This window comes from Ochlerotatus camptorhynchus, unplaced genomic scaffold (assembly GCF_037179485.1).
Source record: "Ochlerotatus camptorhynchus isolate MF236.1 unplaced genomic scaffold, CSIRO-AGI_Acam_v1.1 ptg000130l, whole genome shotgun sequence".
NCBI classification, from domain to species: Eukaryota; Metazoa; Arthropoda; class Insecta; order Diptera; family Culicidae; genus Ochlerotatus; species Ochlerotatus camptorhynchus.
In genome coordinates, this window is record NW_027040620.1 from 1,388,218 (window position 1) to 1,414,820 (window position 26,603).

The window sequence follows — 26,603 nt, forward strand, 5'->3', positions numbered from 1 at the left end:
CAAAGTCGCAGGTCCCCCGAGTGCTCGTGTGCGAAAACAGAATGAAAGAAGCTTGTGTGTTTTATTTGTATTCCAAAAGCAATACGCAACCATAATGAAATTGTTATGCTTATGTTGCCTAACGACGTGTTTCGGGTATCATTCAAACCACTTGTAGAATAGTTCAATAATTTGGGTTATCATACGTTTATTTATTTAAATATTTAAAATTAAATTTCAACCGCCATCTCAATACTCCTCACGCTTTTCCTCGTGAAGCGCTCGTGTTTATTTACATTGCTCGATTGGAACCGCGTTTGGGTTTAGACAGGGCAAGTCAATTGATCAACTCTGTTGAATTCAGCTGACTTGAACGCGAATTGAACGTGTAAACCATGCAATTCAACTGACTTGATCAACTCACTTGAATTGAAAAAAGTTGAACCAGGCTCAACTTTTCAAGCCAATTGTATTCAACCACAGAGAACAGACATCCAAGTTCGATCAGAAACTTGTGTAAAGTTAAGTGGAAACGTCGCCGTTACGTACCGCTAGCATCTCCTGATATCCTCTATAAATTTATCACTTTCGACCAATTGGGCGCTAGTAACGATAAATTATCTGTTGAAAATTGCCACTTGGCGCTACCAGGACTTAGTGTCTAGTGTAAGTTTTGCAACGCCAGCGCCATCATGTTGTCAAAGAGGGTTTTTAAGTGGGGAAGTCGCCGTTAGTGGCGCTTAAGTCAAATAGGAATCTTTACACAAGTTTTTAGAGAAATTTTGTTCGAGCCTCAAAGTCTGTTCTCTGTGATTCAACTGAGTTGATCATTTGACTTGCCTAGTCTTAGTGGAATTAAGATTAAAACCGGTTAGATTACTCGAGGGGGGTGACTCTATCTAAGATGCAGGCAATTGTTTGCTTTGGTGTTGTGATGCACTCACGCTTTAATAGATAGAAACACGATTGATTATGATTTTGAAGATTTTCTGCAAAATGGTGGAGAGCGATGCGAGTAGATGGGTTTAGGTGCAAGATATGAAAAAAAAAAGATTTTTCGTAGATTGATTCACTAGTGTGAGATTTTTCGACCATTTAAAATCGAGATTTAGATGTGTCGCACCCCTCGAGATTACTGGGGTCCACGGTACCCGTAACCAAGCTTTGCTGCGAATAATTTCTATCTTGATTTCAACCAACACATAATCTCACAGTGCTGCAACACGCTACAGCATTCATTAAACGACATATGAATTCACGGTCGATCAGACCGACTCAAAATTCAGTCGAGTCGACTCTATTTCATCTATAGTGGATTTACTCAAAAGAGAGTTGAATTTTCCGGGCTATTGCAGGAAAAATTTCTCGATAGATGTTTCCCTCAGTTTATTAGTATACTTCTAGACTGAGTAAAATTATCTAGGAGTTTTTTCTCGAAAAGCCATTTTAAGTAACTCCACTTATGGCGACATGGAGTCGACTCGACTGAAATTTGAGTTGGTCTGATCGACCGTGATGTGAAACAATTGCAACCAGCCCAGTGGCAGGCGCGTAGGCAACATGTTATACAGTGACAGCGGGCCCAGCACAGCAAAATAAATGATTTGAGCCCGGGACATGCTGCCTACTGTCAAACGCTGCTGTTGGTATAGGCCTTGTCACTGGCCTGCTTGCAACCCATTCTGTTGTTGCACGACAATCGCATTGTCTACTGCCACCATCAGATGAGAGAGGGAGAGGATCCATCCATCGCATTCGCCATGGATAACGCACCATCAAACTTGTTGATCATGTGGCTCGGGATGCATGATCGATCATCTGTTCTTTTTTTTTTGGAAAGAGTATACGAGAGCATGAGAGAATTTGCTCCGAGAGCAAATTCGTCACTTCACTCACAAACCCGGTATAATTTAAGATGATGATAACACGCGAGCGTTCGGATGCTGCATGCTGGCTCATCTCAACTATCATGCTCTCCAATTGTCATGTTGCGTGGTTGATAGCATGCTTTGAATGCACACGCACAGGAGAACAACATTTGGCGGTGGAGAGAGCGAGAGTGAGTAAGCGCGCGCGCGTTTTGAGACGTATTTTGTGGACAGTGGTGCCGCACGAATTGATTTATACTGATTTATTCGGTGGATAAATCTGAAGATACAGATTTATGAGTGTAATGTATCGAATTATGCATAGTTATGGAAAAGGTTTAACAGATGTCTTAGCTTTCACAGATGGATAAGATTTTGGAGCTCAACATGGATGGATGGATGGATGGAGATGAGGAAAATGTGGCAACACTGTTTGTAAAAAGCTGCTTACTTGCACCGCTGCTTGCTCAAGAAGAATTAGTTTCAAAGAAAACGTTGGCGACGCCGGTGGTGGCAGCTCCTGAACGTGTGTGTCTTGTGGCAGAGATCAGGAAGGAAGGAATTTTCGCAGGACTTTGATACTTGTGTGTTTTTTGTTAACGCGTACGCACTATAGTTGTTGAGTTTGTTACTTGTTTGAAGAACTTACGGAAGCAGTTTGTGATTTTTTTTTGTGAAGGTAGCCGGACTTGTGTGAAGTTATTATCGTGAGATATTTGGTAGTTGGGAAGGTCTCTGGTTTCATTCATTGAATTTGAATTCATTCACGACGATCGACGATCATTCACAGGGGTCTTGCCACAAAATCGGAGAAACGATTGGTGGGTGATATGTTCTGAAGAACTGCTTGCACCCAAGGCTTCCATCTAGGAGCGTCCATAGTTACTGTAGTAGTTGGTTGGTTGAGGTTTATGGAGTAGAACTCGCGGTTGGGGAATTGCTGCGGTTTGCAAAGTTCCAATTACAAACCTGGATCGCGTGTCGTGTCTCTGAATAAAAATCCATTAAACGGTGCTTTCCGGTGTATGTGCGCCTGAGCTGCTAGCCAGCACGATCGATTTCAGGTGGGCTGGTTGCACCTTTGGCGAGAAGAGGATCCGATCGCGAAGAAGATGATCGTGGTGCCATATGTGTTGGTGGAATAATAGGAGGGCAAGAATATGATCGAAGCCGTGTTGAATATTCATGAAAATTGATTTTTTTTTACGTATTCAACCTGTTTTTTGTTGAGCTCTTGTGCACTCTCCGTTCGATTGTGTTGGCCGTATCATGATAGTGAATTTATTCGCGGGCGCACTGGTTGAAGAAGATTAAGACTTCGGAAAAGTAGTGAGAATCAACGTGCAACCGGTGAGAACAGTGAACCGAAGTGACATTTCGCGCGCTCTCACGGAATGTGTGAAATTCACGAAAATAAAGAAAATCCCACATTTGTGATCGAGAAGAAAAATTACTTACTGTGAAGCGTCTCTGTCGGCTGCCGAAAAAGGGGTGAGAAAATCGGCAATAAAACGAAAATATTTATAAAGCGCGGCTTTTCACCGAAAACGAGTTGTGGAAAAATAGCAACTGGTGGCTTAGTTCGGTAGATGATTTAATGAGAAAGTAAATTACCACGCGCACCCAGGGGAAGTTAGTGTGATTCGTGCCGAATCAGGTTGAAGCGAAGAGAATTGCCGAATCGGTGTCCTGGTCCGGTCGTCCGATCTGTTGACGGAAGCGATAAAATTCCGAATCTTGTCTGTGTTTCGTTTTTACGAGGTAAGTTTTTTTTTTTTGATTGCTCTCCGCTTCTTTGCCTCGTTTGCCTTTGATTGATAGTGCTGCATAGCACGTTATAGAGCTACGCGGGAGAGGCTGATTGGCGAGTTGTTCTTCGATATTATAGATTAGGAGGAAGTGAGCATGTTTTGCGCTTTTTGCTTGGAGTGCGGGCATCATTTCGGTAATGGATATGATAGCGTGGTGAATTCTGCTTTATTGCTGCTGCTACTGCAGGATCGGAAATGATTTGAGGAAGTTTTCGTTTATCGTTTTATGAGCGCTGTAAATGAACTTGGTTTTATGTTCAGGATGACTGACTGTTCTCATCGATGTGTACGATGATCGATGGCTGGTGAGGTTGTAAAAATAGAAAATTCATGTTTTTGAATAAATTAAAATTAATGAGGCAGTTATGTTGGGCCACGTCACTAGAAGGACTTTCTTCGCTAGTAGAAAACTAGCACCGAGACGAATTCTGCACAAACCGAATCACTGATCACAAAAATAATTTGTCATCGACCGACCAGAGAAACAGACGACGTAGTGTTTCCTTCAACGTGTATTTTGTAACTGATCTATTTACAAATTTGCACATTCCTTAGTCCTTGCTTGTTTTATGCCTTGTTGACAAGATTCGGGTCGTATTCCACTGAGGATGATCTGGAAATAAGGAAAAATGTGTTAGTTTTCTGTATGATTCCCAATCTTATGTTCGTGGTTCTCTTGGTTTAGATTAGGGTTCGACATATTTTGAAATATTATTATAAAGTCTGAAACGTGCAAAAATTGGTCAACTTCAAATAGGTGTATTTCTGTTAAAATTCATAAAAAAACCTGAAATGCTGCTTTTGGAAGTTGAGTGTATATACAATGGTTGCTATGATGAGTTATCACCGTTTGCTCTCCAGTTTTCAAAATGAGGTCCAAGCAAGAGGAGCAGCGTGTCAAAATTTTGCTCGCGCAGCAAGAGAATCTGACGTTCTCACATGCAAGTTGGTAAAATTGCTGGATGTGGCCAAATCAACGGTGACAAACGTTTTAAAAGTGTTCGGGGAGCGTCTGTCGACCGCCAGGAAGCCTGGAAGCGGCGGCAATCGTAATCCGGACGTGGCAGCGACGACGAAGGTGGCGGTGAAATATAAGCGGAATCCCAACCTCTCCATCCGGGACGTCGCTGGCAAGCTCAATGTCTCCCATACTGCTGTTCAGCGGGCCAAAAAACGAGCCGGATTGTCGTCGTTTAAGAAGGTGAAGGTGGAACCGAGATTACCAACAAAACACGTCGGCAAAGCAGCGGTCCCGAAAGCTGTATACGAATCTGCTCACAAAGTTCGACTGTGTCGTCATGGACGACGAAACTTACGTGAAGGCGGATCTCAAGCAGCTTCCGGAACAGGAGTTTTATACCGCATCAGGAAAAGAGAAGGTGGCTGAAATTTTCAAAACCATCAAACTATCGAAGTTCACGAAAAAATATCGCCATATGCACGTGTGGTCTAAAAAGCGGCATTTTCATTACTACGGGCACCATCAATCAAGAGAACTATGTCCAGGAATGCTTAGAAAAGCGGCTGCTACCATTCCTAAAGCAAAATAATAGTCCTGTGCTGTTCTGGCCGGACATGGCGAGCTGCCACTATGGGAAAAAGGCAATCGAGTGGTACGATGCGAACGACGTGGTTGTGGTACCCAAAGACCACAACCCTCCCAACAGCCTAGAACTCCGCCCTATTGAACGGTAAAGGGCCTTGGTCAAACGGAATCTCAAAAAAACTAATTAATCCATGGAAAACGAGCAGCAGTTTGGATTTGGCAAACCAAAAGAATAAACGAAAAAAATTTCCTTCAAAAATATATGAATTGAACTACCAAAAGAAAAATAAGAAGATTTTTGTGATGTGAATTTTTACTGAAAGAAACGATTTTTTTTTCGACACGTCATTACTCTAAATCCATTCTTCATTAATTAATTAAGAGCGTCAAAATGGACTTTTCAACCACTGCGCAGTGTAGAACAGTCAATGTTTCCCTGAAAAAGATCGCCGACGAAGTTCGTCATTGCTACGTTACGTATTGCATCCAAAAGCTCTATGTTGATAAACATACAACGGTTTTCATAGCTAGGCAGAGGTTTCTAGGGTCATTCCAGCGAAAATACCTTAAAGCATACCGGATGAACTTCCGTTAAATAGCTTCAATACGCATGGTTTCATTTTGGCAGTATGGAGACCACACGACCGTAGAATACTTCAAAATAGGTCGCACCAACGAACAGTATAATCATAGAGGTACACACTTAGATTTTTCTACCGAAATCGGCTGTGCAAATCTCGGCAAAAAAAGTTTTACTGAGATATCAGCAAACATTTCATTTGTTTGCTGAGATTCAGCTAAGCATTAACCGAGATTCAGCAATCAAATGTCACTTTTGCTGAGATCTCAGTGAAACTTATTTTGCCGAGATTTGCACAGCCGAGCTCGGTAGAAAAAACTAAGTGTGTAACTCTAAGACTAGAAGGTCCCGAAGAAACGTGCTCAACTTTTTGGCTCAGCTCTGGTACTCTCTTCGGTCCCAAGCTAATCGATGCACCCCTCGAAACATATGAAAATCCTCGAACCCCTCAACTTTCATAGCGAATCAAAACAAATATAGTGTAGTATTAGTGTAGTTTTGCTTGGGACTAATAGGCTAGTCAAGTAGTGAGCAAATTTAAAATCGTTAGTTTCCACCGGTTGGTATAATGCTTCTAGGCAGTATACATCTTTGAATTTTTTGGCGAAGCGGAATATGAACCCGAGTTGTGAGGAAGCTTTGGATACTACGTATGCAACATGATCCTTGAAGCTGAGCTTGGAGTCGATCAGTATTCCCAGCTCCATGATAGTCGATTCCCGTTTCAAAGTTATGCCCGCCAGGGCGTAGTCATGGTGAAGAAGCGAACGCTTGCGGCCAAAGGAAATTACAGAGCATTTCGAGACATTCAGTGACATGCGATTAATACGACACCACTCAGCGAAGACTTCCAATTGTTTGCTACAACAAAATGGCATCACTAGGTTCTTTTATCACGAAGTAGAGTTTCAAGTCGTCCGCACACTATAGTTTAAGGCATTTCAGGATGGTATTGACGTCATTCATGTACAACAGAAACATAAATGACCCAAGGGGAACGCCGGATGTCACGGGGAAGGATGAAGAAACATAGTCTCCAATCTTGACAGACATGTTTAGCCGATGCAATGTCATGGTTCATTTTGTCAAATGCTGCGGAGAGGTCTGTGTAGATGGCATCTACTTGATGGCCACGTTCTACTTCATGAATGATGAACGAAGTGAACGTAACTAAATTAGTCGTCGTGCAACGCTTAGGCATGAAGCCATGCTGATCCATCGAGATACAGTGTGCAAAACTTTGAACCAATTTTTCGAGTATAATCAACCTCAAAAAGTTTGGAGGTAGCACTTAACGAAGCTATTCCACGGTAGTTTGAAACAGTCCTTTTGCAGCCTTTCTTGTGGATTGGGAACACGAAAGACTCTGTCCAGCAAGCTGGGAAACCCTCAGACATCAAGGAGAGGTTGAAAACGTTAGCTAGAGGTGTCGCGAGAGCAGTCAGGCAGCTTTTGAGTTTTTAGCTTCTTCCCGGATGAAATAACCATTTCGCTGGTGATAGATGTTTGTTTAAGGATCATTGAATTCAATCGTTTGATAAACCCAAGTATGTTATTTGCTTTATAGATGTAGTGATCAGCAAATGACAACTTAGAATCAAGAACAACACCTAAGTCTCTAACTTGTTAGCATCTTTGAGCTGGTTTCTGGCCTAGAGTAATTGTGTCATGAACAATTGCATGCTTTCTAGTATACGATATAGAATTGCATTTTTTTACTTTAAGTTCTAACATTTTTTTCTTACTATACTCCAGATATAAAACACGCCAATTTCATGTTGGAATGTTTGAAAGTCAGATGCTTTGCTTATTTCCACGAAATGTTTCATGTCGTCTGCATATACAGGGTGTTTGATTCCGGGTTTTACATATTTTCAGTGTAGATAGGGCTCCTAAAGTAATGAAAAAATCTCCATGAAAGCTTTCTATGCCAACCAATGCATGAATCTGTATTATGTCCAGGGAAGTTGAGAAAATTTCCAACCTGGGAATGGAACATACTGGGTTCTTAAGGTGATACGATTCAGCGTCCACAAATCATAGTAATCGAGTTTTCTAGGAAGTTAATCTCGGGCACTATTGCGATTTGAGGCACTAAATTGTCATCACAGTTTTGTTATTGTATGTTTTCCAAAAGCAGATAGTGGACTCCTGGAAAAAGCGAAGTGGAACCAGAGCCCGAGGTTCTGGATCGTATCACCTTAAAACCATTTCTATGTTCTACGTCTCGCTTTTCATTAGTCAGCCAAAGATCCCTTCAGATCGGTCGTGTTTGTCATAGTGGTCTTTGGTTTTTTGTTCATGATTCCGTTAAAATAAATCTGGGACTTTGAACAGTTATCTGAAGTCTATGACTTAGGAAATTGGTAAACTACATTACACACACAATGCTGATTTCTGTTTGTCAAACTTTGTAAACATATCAAACAGAAATGACCTGCCTAAATGCCCCTGATTTGGGCCCATACATAAATCCAGCAATCGACTAAATTTTAAATAGCGACCAAAAATATCTATTAGTATCGTCCCAATGACGCGTTCATTAAGATAAAATTGATAAATAGCAATATCAATATCTCAGCAGTGATATTTTCTTTCGGCGCAGATGATGCTAAGGTAATCGAAAGCTAAGAATATGGCCAGCTGGTATTTCCCGGCGACTTTACAAATTAATAAAATCAAACAAAATCATCATTCAGAACTAGCTAGGATTTGTTTTACTTCATATTTCACAAAATTGCTTTCGAGTGTTAAGACATCGTCTCCCGTAGTTTACATTTTTCCCTCTACCAACACATACATCAGGACTAGATAGATCTCCACAGGATCTATAGAATCCACGCAATTTCAAAAAACCAAAATGCACAGCATTACGGAAAGAGATCAGGTTTCGGTCAATAGCAGATAGATTTTAATTCTAAACAAGCCAAACGATTAGAAATTTATCTACCAATCTGCTAAAATGAAAACTTAGTTAATTTTCAATAGGTCACTATTTAAAAATACAAAATGTCCAACTGGTGCAATGGTGATCAAAATTATCACCGAATGTCTGAAAACAGCGCATTCCCTAACACAGACTTAAAAATCGAATTCGATGCGGTCCCACTGAACGGTGCTCATTCAATCACCGTAAGTGGTGGTGTCCAGTCTAGCAGCAGCAGTAGTAGGAGCCGCAGTAGTAGCAGCAGAAGCAACAGCAGCAGGAGTGCTTTCAACAACAACAACGAAAGGCTGCCTGCAAGCAGCGAGCTGCAGAGCTCATATTAGCAACCATAGAGAAGGAGGAAGAAGTCCCACCGCTAGGCTAGGATCGGAATCAGTAGCTCGTCGTGCTCAGCTCAGCATTAATCAACCATGACTACAAAACGGTCCTTTACAGAACCACCATAAATTTGTTAAGATTATTATTTGGACATTTGTCAAGGTCATCAGTTCCCGCAAGCAGCTAGCTATCAAGGCTCAACCTGGTCTCTATAGAAGATGTGGAATTGTAGACCCGAATGTATTGGTGAGATTAATCATTGTCCGACCATTTTCCAGAACACGCCGGTAGGAAGTGTTAAAAATCCATATAGAATTTGAGAGAAGTGGGAATAATTCGCTGTGGGTGTATATTCAGTCCCCTGAAAGCCAATAAAATCAAATTTGTGAGAAAATTAACTCTGACGAGTTCAATATCTCGAAGTCCCTCCTTTTAAACATTCTGCACAAACGATTGGGTAGAGAACTACTTCGGTCTAATCGCCCATTTTGGGCCTATCGAGCAGAAAACTTAAAATAAATCCATGATTTTAGAGTTAACAAGTCAATTATGCGTTTGGTACGATACTTTAGTTAATAGGCTACGGAACGAAGTCAATGAGAACGCGTGATTCCCAAAAACAAAAGAAGCGCTCCGACCGAATCAATTTTTATCTTCATCCGATAGGCCGAAGTGAATTCATTGGCGTTTCAATGCGTTAGGCTGAGCTTAGAATCCGTAGGCCGAGTTTAGCGTCAAGAAGCAGTGTTAGACTTTTGACAATATCTCAACGATTGGTTTCTATTTATCAAATCTTACGGTACATACGGAAAGGTAAATTAATTTGGAAGCTATCAGTAATAATAACATTCCGTTTGGTAATAAACTGCGCTAGATTAAGAAATACTAAGTGCGGGTTGTGCTTAATAGGCTGGAAATGGGGTAGTTACTCCTACTTTCCGTCCCGCCCCATTCATATATTTCGGAAGGAAATCCTGTGAGGGGTTAATTGAATACTCTTTAATACCAAAATGCACAAAACTTAAAAATTCATAAATAACAAAAAAATCAAAATACACCTTTTAAAGTCGGGTAGATGAATCGAAAATACTCAAGTTGACAGTCCCTTGGATTCTCTTCATCAACTTTCTCTTTGAAATAAATACTACAAATTTAATACGCTTACAAATAAAAAATGGAAAGAGTTAAGATAATTGATGATTGATCAATTAAAAGAACTAAATGTTCACATTTGTTCCGTCCACTAGCGGTCCTACGTCAAGCTTCCGTTCGTGCCCCTAGGCACAGACCCTTCTACTTTTTTTCAACTGAGCAAACCAGTTATACCAGCGTTTTCTTCAAATTAAATATACACACTACAACATACGACTGATTTCGAGTTGCCGATAATAAAACAGCAGGCAGAAAAGAGGCTGCCGACAATAGTCACACTCACCTGAGAAGTTTGGAGCGTTGTAAAAACGTTTTCAAACCTTTTGGACAATTCTGTCGATTGTAATGGATAGAATAGCAAGCAGCAGATAAATGTAAACAAACAAACACGTCATATCTGTGCGCGACGCTGAGAAATTGCGAATAAGAATGCGGACGCTGCTTAGATTGACGAGAGTACGTAAATTCCCGTAACATTTATGAAAATTTTCAACTTAACAATACAAAAATGTACGTAATTTGATCAGTTTTTTTAGTACTTTCGACATACTTTTCAATTTTCATGTATAATAATTAATTTTAATCGAATTCCTATCAAATAAGGATTGATATATAAGCACCGACAAACCGACATGAATGACCATAGCAGAAACAATAAAATTCCTGGCCAAAGCACACTACTGACATCTGGCTCCGTGTTCGCGGGAAATATTTAGCTAAGCTATGAACCCGCATGCAAAAGTTATGAGCTGGTTCGTGTCTAATCTATTATGGACAAATTATTTTTATCTAGATCAATAAATCCTATGGTTTTGACAGTTCGGATCACTGCACATTTAAATCGGCCGTTTACGATTTTCAGGCATAAGTCAGAACTAAGTGTCATATCAGTTTGTCGGTGATATAAGGCTTCAATATTTCATTTGATATGTTTAAATCAGAAAAACACATTAAGATTGATAAAATATAGTTAACCAAAGTTGGCTATGAGAAAAAAAATGAATGTTGAATAACTCACTTAGCAGTCATTTCCAACGCTATGTTTCATGGGGATTTTTCCATAACTTTGGGAGCCCTTAAAATATATAAAATACCCGGAATCAAAAACACCCTGTATATACAGCCATTCCATAGCAAAACGATATAACTCAAGTCTTTTTTCAAACGATTTTTTATGCTGTTTTTCTTACGGTTGGCACCGCTGAGTCAGGCTTGATTGAGCCTCGCTCGCGAGTTTGAAATGAGCCGAACGTAGCTGCCAAATTACTCCACTGAGCTTCAGAGCTTGTGATCGAATGGGGATAACATGAGAGTGAGGTTTGCTGCCATTCATGTTCATGTTTTCTATCACACGCTATTGCTATTACCATAGAGGTAACTCTAAGACAAAAAGTCCCGAAGAAACGTGCTCAACTATTTGGCTCAGCTCTGGTACTCTCTTCGGTCCCAAGCTAATCCACCCCTCGAAATATAAGAAAATCCATGAACCCCTCATTTTATCTGTCAAAATTTCATAGCAAATCAAAACAAACATAGTGTAGTACTAGAATTTCGACTAGAATGGGGTACGATAACGATTTGCTTGGGACCAATAGGCTAGTCAAGTAGTGAGCCAATTTAAAATCGTTTTTTTCTACCGGTTGCTATTACTCTCACTCTGGGTGAACTCTGAGCTTCTTCAAATCAGCCTCTCGCTGAAGCTCACGCTCTCTCTCTCTCTCTCTCTCTCTCTCTCTCTCTCTCTCTCTCTCTCTCTCTCTCTCTCTCTCTCTCTCTCTCTCTCTCTCTCTCTCTCTCTCTCTCTCTCTCTCTCTCTCTCTCTCTCTCTCTCTCTCTCTCCAGGAGTTTTTGTTTACTTTTTTCATATTCCTGCCACCACTCACTCGAGGTGAAGGCTGGCTAAACTCGCAGGACAAGAGTGTTTTAAAACCTCCAGTGAATTTGAGGAGTTTCCGCCAGCCTGCCGCTGAGTCGCGATGTACACGGTACGTTTCTAACGATTTCTCGATAACGATACAATCTATCTACTTAATTCGAATCTCATTCTCCGTTTCAAGCCATATGTAATCGAATGGTAAACTTAAAAAAAAAATCACAATTTTAAATCTTCTATTATCAACTCTGGTTTTGACAGTTCGGATCACTGCATATTTAAATCGACCGTTTACGATTTTCGGTCATAAGTCAGAATTAAGTGTCATGTCGGTTTGTCGGTGGTATACCTATATGTTTATTGAAAGCCCTCCCTCCACAAACCAACAGCGCTAAAGACATGTGAAGGCATTTATTCGATCTTGTTGAAGTCTTTTTATCAAAATACCTGACACCCCTGCCCTGAGTACTCAAGCTTGATTTACGCATGATAGATTTTGGTATAAATTAAAGATAGGGTAGAGCGCTACTTCGTCGTAATCGCCCATTTCCGTTATATCTATCAGAAAAGATCAATAATATCAATGATTTCATCGTGCACAAATCAATAATAGGTTTATTGGAAGAGCGCATGGTATGAATATTTACGTTCTCAAAATAAAAGAAACGCTCCTAGCGAATCCCCTTTTTCTGCGTTTATCCGTAGGACGAAGAAAATCTAATAGCGTTTCAATGCGTTTGGACAGAATTGAAATTCATAGGACGAATTTAGCAGTGTTAGATTTTGAATAATATCTCAACAATTTGTGACTCTTTATCACATCCACGTATGGAAAGGTGAATATATTTAGAAGTTATATTTGACAGAAATATTCAATTTTTTGTTCAAACCCGTTCAAAAAAGAGAGGTAAAACGCGTGCTTAGTAGGGCGGAAATTAGATCAAAAACCCTACGGACCATTTTTCCTCAGGATACCAAAAACATGCCAAAGTCACGAATGACTCAAGAGCGTTCAAGTCACGAATGACCCAAGCGTGTTGCAATGTTCATTTAATGGTAGAGCAGACTACCTATGAATGGGCTAGAACGCAAACACTGGAGGAATGTGCACCAACGAAATCAAGAACGGGCTTATCATTTTAGATACATTTATTCCTCCCTTCCATCTTTGCCTTGTCTATTCCTCTTTTGCCTAATTCCTCAAACTGTCCTACCTTCTGGTTCAAGTTTTCTTCTTCTTTCAACTGCACGATTCTCTTCTTTTCCTACTCACTGTTTCGGCTGGGTGCACCCTTACCACCGCTCGATTCCAGTCACGCTGGGACACTACACACGCACCCGACACGTCCTACTAGTGTTGAACAATGCTCCACATGGGCATACGAGGGACTACGTTGGCCTGATGTGCCAATCGGCCACGGATGAAATAGGCCCGAGATTCGTTCGGTTACCCGACTCGATGGGGTCACCTAGAAGAATGCTGCCGCCGCACTGCTCGTTGAGCGTCGAAATCGATGCCATTGACGCGATGAAGAATCGCAGACTGTCCGGATTGGCTTGCACGATTTGGAAGGGTTCGAAGCTGCAATTAAATTTAAAAAAGCCCTGAGGCGCCACTAGGTCAACCTTCGTGGACAACATCAACATCTGGGAGGACCTACTTCCTTGGGAAGGTTTTTTTTTGTGCCCAATGGCCGACTCCCAGCTCTGCGATGCCGTGACGCAGCAGGGAAAATCCACTCCTAGGTCTGCTCTTATGCGCTCGCAATCTTTCGGTCGTTTCGACGGTGCTTCGACCTGCTTCCTCCAGTATGGTGCTACTTGAAAGAGCTTTAGTCAGGATTGCTGTCCCGTAAGCGGAAACTGTTTTACTAACCTCCAATCGTCTTTTCGTCTCGATCGTGATGGCGGCTACGGCGAGCCCGTTTTTCTCCCTCGATCCTATGCTGTGCGGCTCGTCAGTGGCAAGTCCTTCACTTTGGTGCCCGAATTTTCTAGGCGTTGAATTCCACCGAAGTCCACTGACGATGTTCAGGATCAAACAGCACCGCACTCTCCGCGACGACTTCGTTGTCCGACGGTCCAGCAGTCACTCGTCTGATGGTTTTCACTAATACCACAAACGAAGTGACAGACGGAGCGGCTCGAAAACTTTGGTGACTAACCTGCTATTGCAATTTTTCAGTGTACCACATGGCAACACCACTACTACTGGATTGTACCACATGGCAACACTACTACTGGATTGAACTAGCATGTTTTGGTTCTATCTCTTTCACTCTACTCAAAACTGAAATGCATAAAAAAATGACAAAATGATACGCACTCTTTGCACACTGTCAAAGAATCATTGTACACAAAATCAACTTTGTTCAAATCAAAACAAAAAAACTAATCCATCTGGTGGATGATGGCACAAGCTTCCAAGATAATTCTTTTACAGTGAACCACATTATTTTAATGGATTTCTTCGCCAGTTAGTCGTCTGTCACTTCGTTTGTGCTAATACACTTTTGTTGGTGAGAGATGACCGGAAGACTACTTGCTGCTCGTGTATACATTCTCGTGTTGCCATCCAATTTTCTGCTCTCGTTCGTTTTCAAGCCACGCGGACCCTTGTGGCCAATCTTATTTGTACACGCTCGCGTGGGTTTAAGCAGTTTGTTGTTGCACACTCGACATAAAGTGTGCCTTATTATCATATTCTAAACTTAAACGTAACAAGCGTTAAAGCGTTAAAGTGTCTATAATAAAAATACCAAAAACACTTTTAGAAATAACTATTTTTACATGTGATGGAATCCATCTTTCACATAAAGGATGAGACGTAAACAAATATGTTATGTAAAATGAAGTGCTTCCAGACTGAAAAGTTCATTATTCGACGAAAAGTACGTTGTACGTGAACTTTGCATCTGTTATGAGTCAATGTTATGTCAAAATTGACGCTCGTATATGTCAGCCTCAGAGCATCTAAATTTACATGATTTTTTCTAAGTGTGTTTGGTCCACACAGATAAAAAATTTGAATTTTAATAGTGATGTAAACATTCATTCACTATAACACTATAGTCGCTATATTCATAGTCTGGTGGATAGAATATCGGGAACCAATTGAGCTGTGAAATAGCGGAACCAATCGAGCAAATCACGACCAATAACAGAAAAGAGCACATCAGTAATTGCGAACAAAACTTCGGAACCCCTTTTCTCGTGACTCAAGACTCGCCTACGTAAATTAATATCATTATTTGGGTTGGGGAAAGTTTCCCATATCCGATGATGCTAGTAATTTGCGTTCGATTGGCGAGGAAAAAATAATCAACGTTTTGTTTATAAAAGCTGATAGTACCTCTTCAATTGTTGGTCTAAAATATAATTAATTGGTTCCGCTTTTTGATAAATCGAAATACTATCCGCCAGACTATGAATATACACTCGGGTGGCAGAAACGTCATCCACAAACATTTTGCTTGAAGCCAAAGTTGTTGGTTCTTTGGCTCGATTATCTGTCAATCGAAGACAGCCGATGCAAACATTGCGAAATTATGCTTCGTCCACATAGATGTTTGATTTGTTGCGTGGATAAATAATCGTGATAAAATTGAACATTTAATGGGTAAACAAGCGCGTACATGTAGGAATTATATATATGCATTATATTAATTTTTACATTAGGCAAGCTAAGCAAGAAAAATTCAAGTTTCATTAATGATTATTCACATAAGATTTTTTAACACATACGTGTCGTCAATGCACATATAAACATAGAATAAAAACTGTAGGCTTCAGCAACCCGCCTTCTTGACAGAGGATTGTGTATATAGCGACTATACGGAAAACAAGATCGATGGAAAACAAATCAAGAAAAAAAAAGAATATCGAGTTGTGGAGAGTTGACTGTATTATAAGTGATACATAACTTTTGACTTTTGACAATATCTCAACAATTGGTTTCTCTTTATCAAATCTTACTGTACATACGTAAAGGTTAATAAATTTAGAAGCCATCAGTAATAATAACATTCCGTTTTGTGCTAAACTACGCTTGATTAAGAAAGACTAAGTGCGGTGATTGAGCTGAATTTCGCGTCTATTATGACTCAATTTTATGACAAAATTGACGCTCGTATATGTCAGTTTCAGAGCATCTAAATTTACATCAATTTTTATAAGATTTGAAGAAAGTTCGCATTGAAATAAAAGAAGAAATTAGTGCTGTACATAAAATTCATGAAGCTGATATTTTCAACCAGGAACTTATCATAACACTTCTAGATTCTGTCACTATTTCCAGTGCGTAACTATTACTGTAATACCAACAATCAATTCGAAACGATTTAACGATTTTAAATTGGCTCACTACTTGACTAGCCCATTGGTCCCAAGCAAACGATTAACGTATCCTATTCTAGTCGAAATTCTAGTACTACACTATGTTTGTTTTGATTTGCTATGAAAGTTTGACAGATAAAATGAGGGGTTCATGGATTTTCTTATGTTTCGAGGGGTGCATCGATTAGTTTGAGACCGTAGATAGTACCAGAGCTGAGCCAAAAAGTTGAGCACGTATTTTCGGGACCTTCTGGTCTTAGAGTTAACTCTATGGTAATACTATTAATACAATAATAAATGAGGAGCAAATCTGTTTTAATATACAAGTCTTTTATCATGGTTGATGCGCTGCCTTGTTGATAAACGACAAACACAGCATGCCAAAAAAAAAAATTACGTTAAGTACATGTAAAATATAATGTTTATGATGGAAAGTTGAATGTGTCATGTAAAATTTAATTATGTTTCAATTAAATTTTTATCTTTATTTTAAATTAAATCGAAAAGGATCCAATTCTAATTTGGATGTAATGTTTTCGTTGTATACGTCATTACAAATGTAAAATTGTGTGCGATTTTGTATTACGTTAGCAATTATTCAGTGACTTCTTAAATTAAGTGACGGTTAATTTTCAATTATTTTTGCTGTGTGGCACCAAACAGACGCCAGTCATGATGTAAATGCTTGTCGCGTCTTAATCAATCGATCAAACGTCAAACATGTTTTTCATCACTGGCGTCCTTGAGGAGGAGTATAGCCTCCTTGTTTGAAGAAAGAAATCCTACACCCTTTCTCGTCTGCTAAATGACGTTGCTTTTCCAACAAGTCTTCTCCTAACAAGTCCAGATCAACACGCTGCCAGTAGAGGCGTTCTGAACATCTGATCAACAGCACAGTCTGAAAGCGACAACGGCTACGGCTGAATAAACATATTCATAAGTAAGTAGGTATACAGCAACCACGTGAGAGGCAAACGCATTTTCATTAATCGAATAAATAAAACGTCAACGTATCGTTTTTGTTTGTAATCGCCTCGGAAAAAGTGTATTACTTTGTTAATAAAATATTGGATCTGCAGATTGAACAACGAAAGGCAAAACAAAATACGAAGACATCTCCTGCTGTCTCCGACTCGATGGGGTGGTGGAGCTCAGTGGAAACTTGTCTTATTTTGCTGTCAATGTGCTCACGACGTGAGACCTTACTTGTTTGTCCAAGAAATGGCAACCAGATATTGATGGGGAAAATATTGTCACAAGCTCCTGCTCTGGATGTTCCATTCACAGGCACATTGTCAGTCGAATGTCGTCCAAATCATTGATTTGTTTGCTTTGGATTAGTCATTCGAGAAAGTAGTACCTTAACACAGTGATTCTCAATTTGGGCTTCTTATTCTACATATACTAGGGGAAATGCAGGTAATGTCGGCCTAAGTGTCCCTAATTTGGGCCCATACATAAATTCAGCAATCGACTAAATTTTCAATAGCAACCAAAAATATCAATTAGTAACGTCCCAATAACGCGTTCATCTAGATAAAATTGATAAATAGCAGTTTTTTAGCGATGGGCCCAATCTTAGATCCATAGGCCAACATTAGAGACATTTCCGCTATTTTGAATATTTTGAACATTTGATTACATAAAATCAGGAGAATTTTATTTTTGACCATTTAACTTCCTCACAGTGCATGACAAAAAGCTCGCAAATCTTTCCAACAGACTCCATACTCATAAAACCCAGTGGTAGCTCTGACAATACACGCTGATGAGAAAATATTGTTCCAAAAAGCTATTTATCCAATATGACTAATGGTTCTAGGTGAAGTGAGACTGCTGCAGCAGCTGCCATACATCTGCAAAAATAATGAAAGGCTTGCACTGGACAGTGACTTGGCTCAGGGATGCGTATTGCAACACCCGATCCGCGAAGGTCACACAGCGCAGCATCAATGATCCACAACAATCCCCTTTCGCGCGGGATGAAAAATTAAGGATAATACTAATTTATGGGAAACTGACCGTGTCGTGTCGCTGCAATAATGCCACCAATGACACAATATCGATATTGCATTGAGATGTCCATGCCAGCTATATATGGCGAATACGTACGTTTGCTGATTATCGTCCCGACCGAGCGGGATGCTAGCGGAAATCTTCCATTGCGGTTAGTAATAACGCAAATTTTGAATCGCTTTTATCTACCCAGTTGCATCCGCTTATCTGAATCGTCGTTTTATCTCAGTACATAGTGCTCACGATTTTTTTTTTGTCTTATAAACCATTCCCGAAAATTAGACGTAGACTAGCGTCAGCTACCAGCCTCTTCACACTCAGTCCCCCCGACAGTTACCACAACTTTGGTGTCGCGTGTTCAGTCGTACGTGTAAACACCCATTTCTTGTGAACTGGAGCGTAGGTACAATATCGCTGAACATCAACAAAACATTTAATTTATAGTCCATTTTATCTCTCCCACTACAAGTCCGGGGTCGTCCTCGGCGAAACGACTCAGCACTTTCTCTCCCGTCTTGTGCGAAACACTGCTTCTGTAGGGTGAATTATGTCTGCATCCGCAGGGAGGCCATATTTGAGGCTAGAGTTTCGCTCGATAACATTCGGTTGAGATGTCAAAAGATTGGGTTTTGCTACTGATGAAGTCGTAATGCCACCGAGAAACTGACATAAATGACCATAGAAATAGACCACGAACACGCTTGCAAAATGTATGCGTTGGTTTGTGTCTTATCTACAATTTTTATCTAGATAAATAAATCCTATGGTTTTGACAGATCGTATCGTGGCGCATAAGAATCGGCCGTTATAGATTTTCGAGCAAAAGTTAAGACGAAGTTGCGTTTCGGTTTGTCGGTGGTAATGCACCCTATGGATATCCGATGATTATATCGTGTCGTCAAGAGGATGGAAAAGCGTGATGGAGGGTGCTTTTCCACCATTAGGTCAGAGAACTCATGTGGTTTCCCCGGCTGCCAAAACTGGTCGTACAAATTGGTATGTACGGCCAATAAGATCGACCCAAATTTGAATTCAGTTTACTCAACTAAGTTATGAGTAAAATTACCTCATCTACCGGAAAACGAGGAAAATTTACGAAAATTTTACTCAATCTAGGAATAGTACCAATAGACTGAGTCCAATCTGGGCTATTATCATATTTGGGTTTTTTCCTGGAAAAACTCAAGGAAAATTTATTTAGCGCTCGCTTTGGATCGATCTCATTGACCGTGTGTATGTGTGTGTTCGTGCAATATGGAGATGGAAAATTGAGTAATGTGGTACTGAAATTGTGTGTCAGAGACCTTGAAGAAATTAATGCGAAAATCTTTGCTTCCTCAGTTGTAAACCAATCGGCGAGGGAGTGTGAGTAGAGGTGTTCAAATTATGTTTGCCTTCAATACTATGGAATTAAGAATATTACTAACCTCTTAGATTTGGCTTACTGACGGCTCTTCAATGATAGATTTAGAATCAAAAGAGCAGGTACAGCTTCCCTGAACATCCCTATCTTCCATCCTCCAAAGGCAACCAAAATCGCCACAACGCCCATAAACCGTGTCTATCTCGTGCAATTGGAGATTATGATCCCCGCGCGTCCGAGAAAGATGTGCTGACTTTGGCCTCATTTTAAGTTGCCAAAATATTACGTAATGTGCGGAAGATTCACCACGAAATCTTTCCCGCATGAAACTACGCAAACGGCAACTGACAATGATGATGGTGTTGCGTGGCATGTCGTTTCTACAACCCGAAACCGAGCTATTCGTGAGCGGTACCTACATTGAAGTTTTCCTATTTGATGTGGCAACTTTTCCGATGAGTTGACACAAAATCTAGTTCATCCGAATCGGCCACCGTGGCCGTGTTCGTTCTCTTCAATTCCCAACCTCAACCTATATGGTAGGTGCCTATCGCCTTCTAAGTAGGGCAATGTTATCGTGGAGGATGAAGACACACGCCGTCGTGTCTTGAGCTGTGGTGGCTAGATCAAATTTCGAGACGAAGTAATTTGGCTGAGTGCAGCAAAACGGGAAATCTGTCGTGAGTGCTAAATATTTGTTCCCTTGATGTATGCGACACGATTACTGCGAACAGGCGGTGGAGAGATATTTTTGGGAATGCGTGCACTTTTTCGTGAAGTGAAGTCCACGGTGCACTTGCTGAGAGCGTTTTTTTTTTGTGATTTATGGATCCTGAAATTTGCAGCGAAAGGTGCAACTACGGGAGACAAAGTATGGCGATAATTAATATTCAAGGGAATGAGATGATTCAGTCATGTGGTACTGGTTTCATATTGGGAAAATGTTCTGATGCCCATTTTTTGATCACCTAAAAAAGTTATGAAATATTTCTTAGAAAATGATGAAATGTTCCATAAAAAATATGACATGTTCCATAAACCTAAGCAATTTTTTATAGAACATTTCACCTTTGTTGTTGGCACATTTAATTAAATGTAATAATGCATTTCATATTTTAAGGGAACATTTAATCTTTTTCAGGAAACATTAAATCTTTTTTTATGCGTAGATTTGCTGTTGAAACTGTGCCAACTAATAAAAAATGTTGCTTAAAGCACATAGTGAGCCCATAAAAAACGAAAATTTTAAAAAATGAACCCTAAAAACACAGACAAACAAACATAACACATTGCATATTTCTCACTGTAAAACATCGTCGCTAAAACATTACCGCCATCTGTTGAGTACACTGTGGTTGGCACTACGTTGAACAGATGGCGGTAGTGTATAAACGTCAAACGCAAAGGAATTGGCTATGCGCGCCACAGGTGGCGGTACTACCAACTACGATACTTCTAAATTGCCCGTTAAATGCGAGTGTTATGTCTGTTTGTCTGTGATTTAATCTTGTTAAGTAAGCGTAGATTTACTGTCCTGCCCGTATTTTTTTAGCTAGAGGTCTGAAGCGAGGGGCAAGCGTCTAGTCACGGTGTGTTTTGTAGAACAACTTCAACATAAAAAAATCGGCAAGTCTGATATTTGCACACATGTAAGAATAGGTTTTTACCTATCATTTGCGACCTCTATTGAAATAATCGGTCGGGGGATCTAGAGCAATTTTTTTGAAGTTTTTTTTTAGCATTCAAACTATGGTTTTACAATGGTAGCTTTTGAATATCCAATACATTGGTAGTACGAGCCCTCATCCCCCCTTTAGATTAAAAAATTGGACAGCAGAGCGCTGGAAAACATGTAAAACAGAAGAGCAGAGAAACCGAACTAAGAAGAGAAGTCGGAGGATAAGTAGGCTTTTCGATTAAATATAATTAAATGGTTGTATTCAAGTAACATTTGTACGCTAATATTTATTTGCATTTAAATATGTATTTAAATAACAAATATAGATGAATGATCTATTGTCCGGATATGCTATAGTTTTTACAAATGAGCACTGTTGTATAAAATCACGGAACGGAGCAAATGATCGTCGTAATGTTCTGACGTCTCTGGAATATTGATCTAATGTTAGTCCAAAATCAAAATGGACAGTTTCACACGCCTTTTCGCCATAAAGCCCCAACCATGATCCTACGAAGTTGCAATTAAGTTTTCTTGAAGGCAAAATTTGAACAACACCTCAGCAAAACGGTAAAGTACCTACAAATAGTCGCTTAATTAAGTTGATGATAATAAAAGAAGAGTTAAATTGAATTCTTACATTTCTGAAAATACTGAGCGGTCCATCAGATTTCAACAAAGTCCTCTTCTCCAGTAATTTGTGGCAGTTTCTACCAGTAAAGCCATACTTGTTATGACGTTGACATGAACTTAGCTTCACCCACTGTTCAGCAGTTGTTGGATCAACAGATTCAACACCTTTGTTAAAGGTTTTATAATTCCTAGTACGATATGGAGCACGGGTGGTGGACAAAGCAGAACAGTTCTTTGTTTACGAGCTCCACACAACATTGGTTTTTGAGGGCAATTATAAAAATGCTTTGCTCGTTTATTATCAGAACCATCAGTCTTTCATTTTACGTAACTTGTGTTTATTAAGTTCAACGTTCTTGGAACCTTGCTCTCTTGAGAAAGCATGGACTTACTTGTGCAGCAATATGAACAAGGATAAGTTGAACTGTGACCCATGATACCTAGAAAAAGATTGGTGATTTTAAGGTCACCTGCGACAACCGCTTCCAATTTGTAAAACGCGAGAAGTGTCGACCAAACTTGTACAATATTGGTGTACTTTTCCTGAATGCTGGGTATTACTGCAAGAAGAAATAACTTTTTCACTCCTGTATCTTTAGTTCCATTCCCCCTTTTCTACGACGATATATAAGGTAATCTTAAATGAGCCTTCTCCCCCATCTGCTCCTAACTCATAGAATACATCGGTATTAGATAGAAATCTTTCATGTTCAACATACTCGATTAAAGCCTTCACGTCGTTACAAAATATGACTGGTTTCATCAAGACTCTTGGAGAAGACCCCTTACTGGTCTGCTCAAATTCCAATGGAAGATGTGTAACAGAAAAGAACTCCTTGAGCTTCTGTTTCATATCTTTAATATTTTGGGGGAAGATAAGAGGGAACTTCGATGTCCATTCTTCGGAGAGCACTGCTTAGTTGCAATGTTTTCCTTGTGCTCAAATTGCATTTGGTTTTTATTAGGAACAAGTCATCAACAGATAGAATTTCATTACTATGCGAAGTCGATGAACCTGTGACCCAACGGGAAGGACTCCTTCGCTGAAGGCCTCCCATGCTTCTTCGCCTTATTCTGTAAGCCGCATAGATTGTTAAAATGTTACACGAGCAGCAGTATGTACGCAATGCTACACAAGCAGCAATATAAAGGGCGAACACGAAATTATTGCGACACCGAAGATGTCATGCCAATTTTCTTATAATGTTTAGAATCAAACCAAAGTTTTAGGGTAGTTTTATACATATATTTACTTCAAAAAGCAAAAGAAAAGTTAATCGATGGAGCCTTGAGTGTAAAATTGAACGCATTTTCGCTTGATGCCCTCCATCAAAGTCTTTACAGTGTCATCCGGTACCAGTTTCTCAGTTTTTTTTTCCATTTTCTTAACATGTCCTTCTCGTCTTTGACTGTCTTCTTGCTCTTCCGAAGTTCCCGCTTCATTATTGCCCAGTACTGCTCCACCGGGCACAGCTCCGGACAGTTTGGCGGATTCATGTCCTTTGGAACAAAATGGACAGATTTGGCCTCATACCACTCCAGGATACTTTTAAAGAGTGGCATGATGCCAAATCTGGCCAAAATAGCGGAGTTTCGTCGTGCTGCTGCAAGAACGGCAAAAGGCGCTTCTCGGGGCACTCAGATTTGTAAATCTCGCCATTTACTGTGCCCTTTGTCACGAAAGGCTCACTCCTCAGTCCGCAAGAGCAGATGGCCTGCCAAATGAGATATTTGGAGGCGAACTTCGACATTTTCTTCTTCTTAAATTTGTCGTCCACATCGAACTTGCTCTTGCCGGTGAAAAACTCCAAGCCCGGAATTTGCTTAAAATCGGCTTTTATATACGTCGTCCATCACACAGCAGCCATATTTTGTCAGCATCTTCTCGTAGAGCTTCCGTGCCCGAGTTTTAGCCGTCGATTGTTGCCGCTCATCGCGGTTTGGGAAGTTCTGTACCTTGTATGTATGTAGTCCAGCTCTCTTCTTTGCATTCTGGACGTAGCTCTGCAACATGCCGATCTTTTTAGCCAAATCACGGTTTGAGACGTTGGGATTTGCTTTAATCATCCGCTTCACCTTTCCCTCCGTCTTTTTGTTCTCCGGTCCTGGTTTTCTTCCAGCTCCTTTGCCATGGTCCAACGTCAACCGCTTCAACACTCTGGAGACGGTTGAATGGTGAATGTTCAACATTTTTCCCAACTGCTGGTGCGACAGGTCAGGAAATTCCAGGTGTTTGAAAAGAATTTGTTCTCTCAACTCGCGTTGGTTCACCTCCATTTTCGTTGAATCAAAAAACACGACTTCGAGTTTGAATATGATCCACATGTCTTGTAAATTTTAAATTTTTTTGACTACCCAACAAACAATTTTAGCTGCAGCTTAGCTTATACAGGTAAAAATTAGCTGCATAAGGCAAATTTTGGCTGTATAAGCTAATCTGCAGCTAAAATTGTTTGTTGGGTAGTACCCTCCACGATCATCTAACATTATTACTTTGTTTCTAACTGGATGTAATATTTAATTAAAAATGAAAGTGTCCGAAATTTGAATCGTCCGAAATTTGAATCGGAACGGTACACAATACACATCAATGAGAAAGTGTGCAAAATTTGGTTGATTTTTACCCAATGGTAAAAAAGTTATGCCCTGTTGAATGTGTCGCAATAATTTCGTGTTCGCCCTTTATACGTCACATTGGCAATTTATTCCACTCCTCGTTGAAACACGTTGACCATGTTTATACTGATGTACTTCTATGAGCTGATTTTGATCACTTAGAGAGAACGAACAACGACTAGGGAAGAGCGCTACTTCGTCGTAATCGCCCATTTCCGTTCTATCGATCAGAAAAGATCAATAATATCAATGATTTCACCACGCACAAATCAATAATGGGTTTGTTCCGATGCGCTAGTTCATTAGCTACAACATTAACCCTGTTAGAGCGCATTGTATGAATATTTACGCTCATTGTTCTCAAAACAAAAGAATCGCTCCTAGCAAATCCTCTTTTTCTACGTTTATCCGTAGGACGAAGAAAATCTAATGAAGTTTCAATGCTTTAGGGCGGAATTGAAACTCGTAGAACAAATTTAGAATCAAGAAGCAGTATTAGATTTTAAACAATATCTCAAAAATTTGTGACTATCAAATCCAACGGTACGTATGGAAAGGTGAATAAATTTAGAAGTCAACTTTGACAGAAATATTCCATTTTTTGTTTAAACTCGTTCAGAAAAGAGAGGTAAAGCGCGGCTTGTGCTTAGTAGGACAGAAATTAGATCAAAAACCCTACATGTTTTTTTGCATAGTACCAACTTTTTGCGTCGATGTCCGACAGATAACGTTGTTTAATTAGGCAAATCGAGTTTTCGGTTGGTTTTCGCAAATTAGTCTTCTTTAGGCATAAAACCCAAACTCTGTCCTGATTTTCCTCGTGATTTATTGGTTTCATTTTATAACCAACTACATGTGTATCTAAAAAGCGGACTGGATTTGAGAAGGCGATCCCGAACGAACTTGTCAAAAGTATAAACAAAAACAAACACGTTGAATTGAAACAAAGCAAACCTGTTGCCAACTAGCCCACTAAAGTTATTCATTGAATATAAAAATTATAACAATAATGTAATTTAAGAGACGTTTCTCAGTGGAACTAATAGCAAGAAATCTATATTGTGTGAGTGATCTGGTGTTAATGGTGCTGAATGTAAACATAAACAAAGCAGAAATTCATATGATACTAAACTTCCAGTTCTACTGTGATCGGTCAAAAGTTTTTGGTAAACAAAAATGTCAGCTCATCGCAACTGTCTCGAGGACAGCCTTATTGTAATACCTATCGACACCACTCCCTAATCTCCTCTCACTACTTCTTTTTCTTCCCTGTTTCCAATGACTAACCCCCTCTTTCCTAGCACCATACCTGTCTAATTTAAGTCGATAGATGTGTACATACTGCAAGAGGGCTGCAGCTGTCATTACATTTTCGTTCTGAAGCTTCACGGCGAATGAGAATGACCCAAATTTGAGTTTAGTTTACTCATAATCGCCAAAAGTGCAGGAACTCAGCGATGAGTAAATTTGTCTCATGGTTTCCTGTGGAAAACCTAAAAAATCTGCCGGAAAATGAGGAAATTGACGAAAATTTTATTCAGTCTTGGAGTAAAACCAATAGACTGAGTGATTCCAATCTTTACTTTTCTCAAATTCGGGAATTTTCCCCTGGAAAATACTGGAAAAACCTGGGAAAACATGAGACAAATTTTACTCATCGCTGAGTTCCTGCACTTTTGCCGATTATGAGTGAACTAAACTCAAATTTGGGTCGTTCTCATTCGCCGTGAAGCTTCAGAACGAAAATGTAATGACAGCTGCAGCCCTCTTCACTCTTCTGAGGGTTCTTTTATAGCGAATTCGTTTATTATTCAGTTCCAACCTGGATCGGGTATCAAGATTGGGTCTGCTTGTTTTCTGACAAACGTCAGTTTGATCGTTTGTTTTT

The 26,603-nt window shown here is 39.9% G+C and overlaps 1 protein-coding gene across 3 annotated transcripts in view; it reads left to right on the top strand.

Moving 5' to 3' along the window:
• Nucleotides 1–2,358: 2,358 nt before the first annotated feature.
• Nucleotides 2,359–26,603, top strand: part of AdamTS-A (ADAM metallopeptidase with thrombospondin type 1 motif A) — a 629,564-nt gene continuing 605,319 nt past the window's right edge. For all 3 annotated transcript variants that reach the window (XM_065220620.1, XM_065220621.1, XM_065220622.1), the window contains exon 1: nt 2,359–3,608. The gene's annotated coding sequence lies outside the window, so the exon portion shown is untranslated. The remainder of the gene's footprint in view (nt 3,609–26,603) is intronic.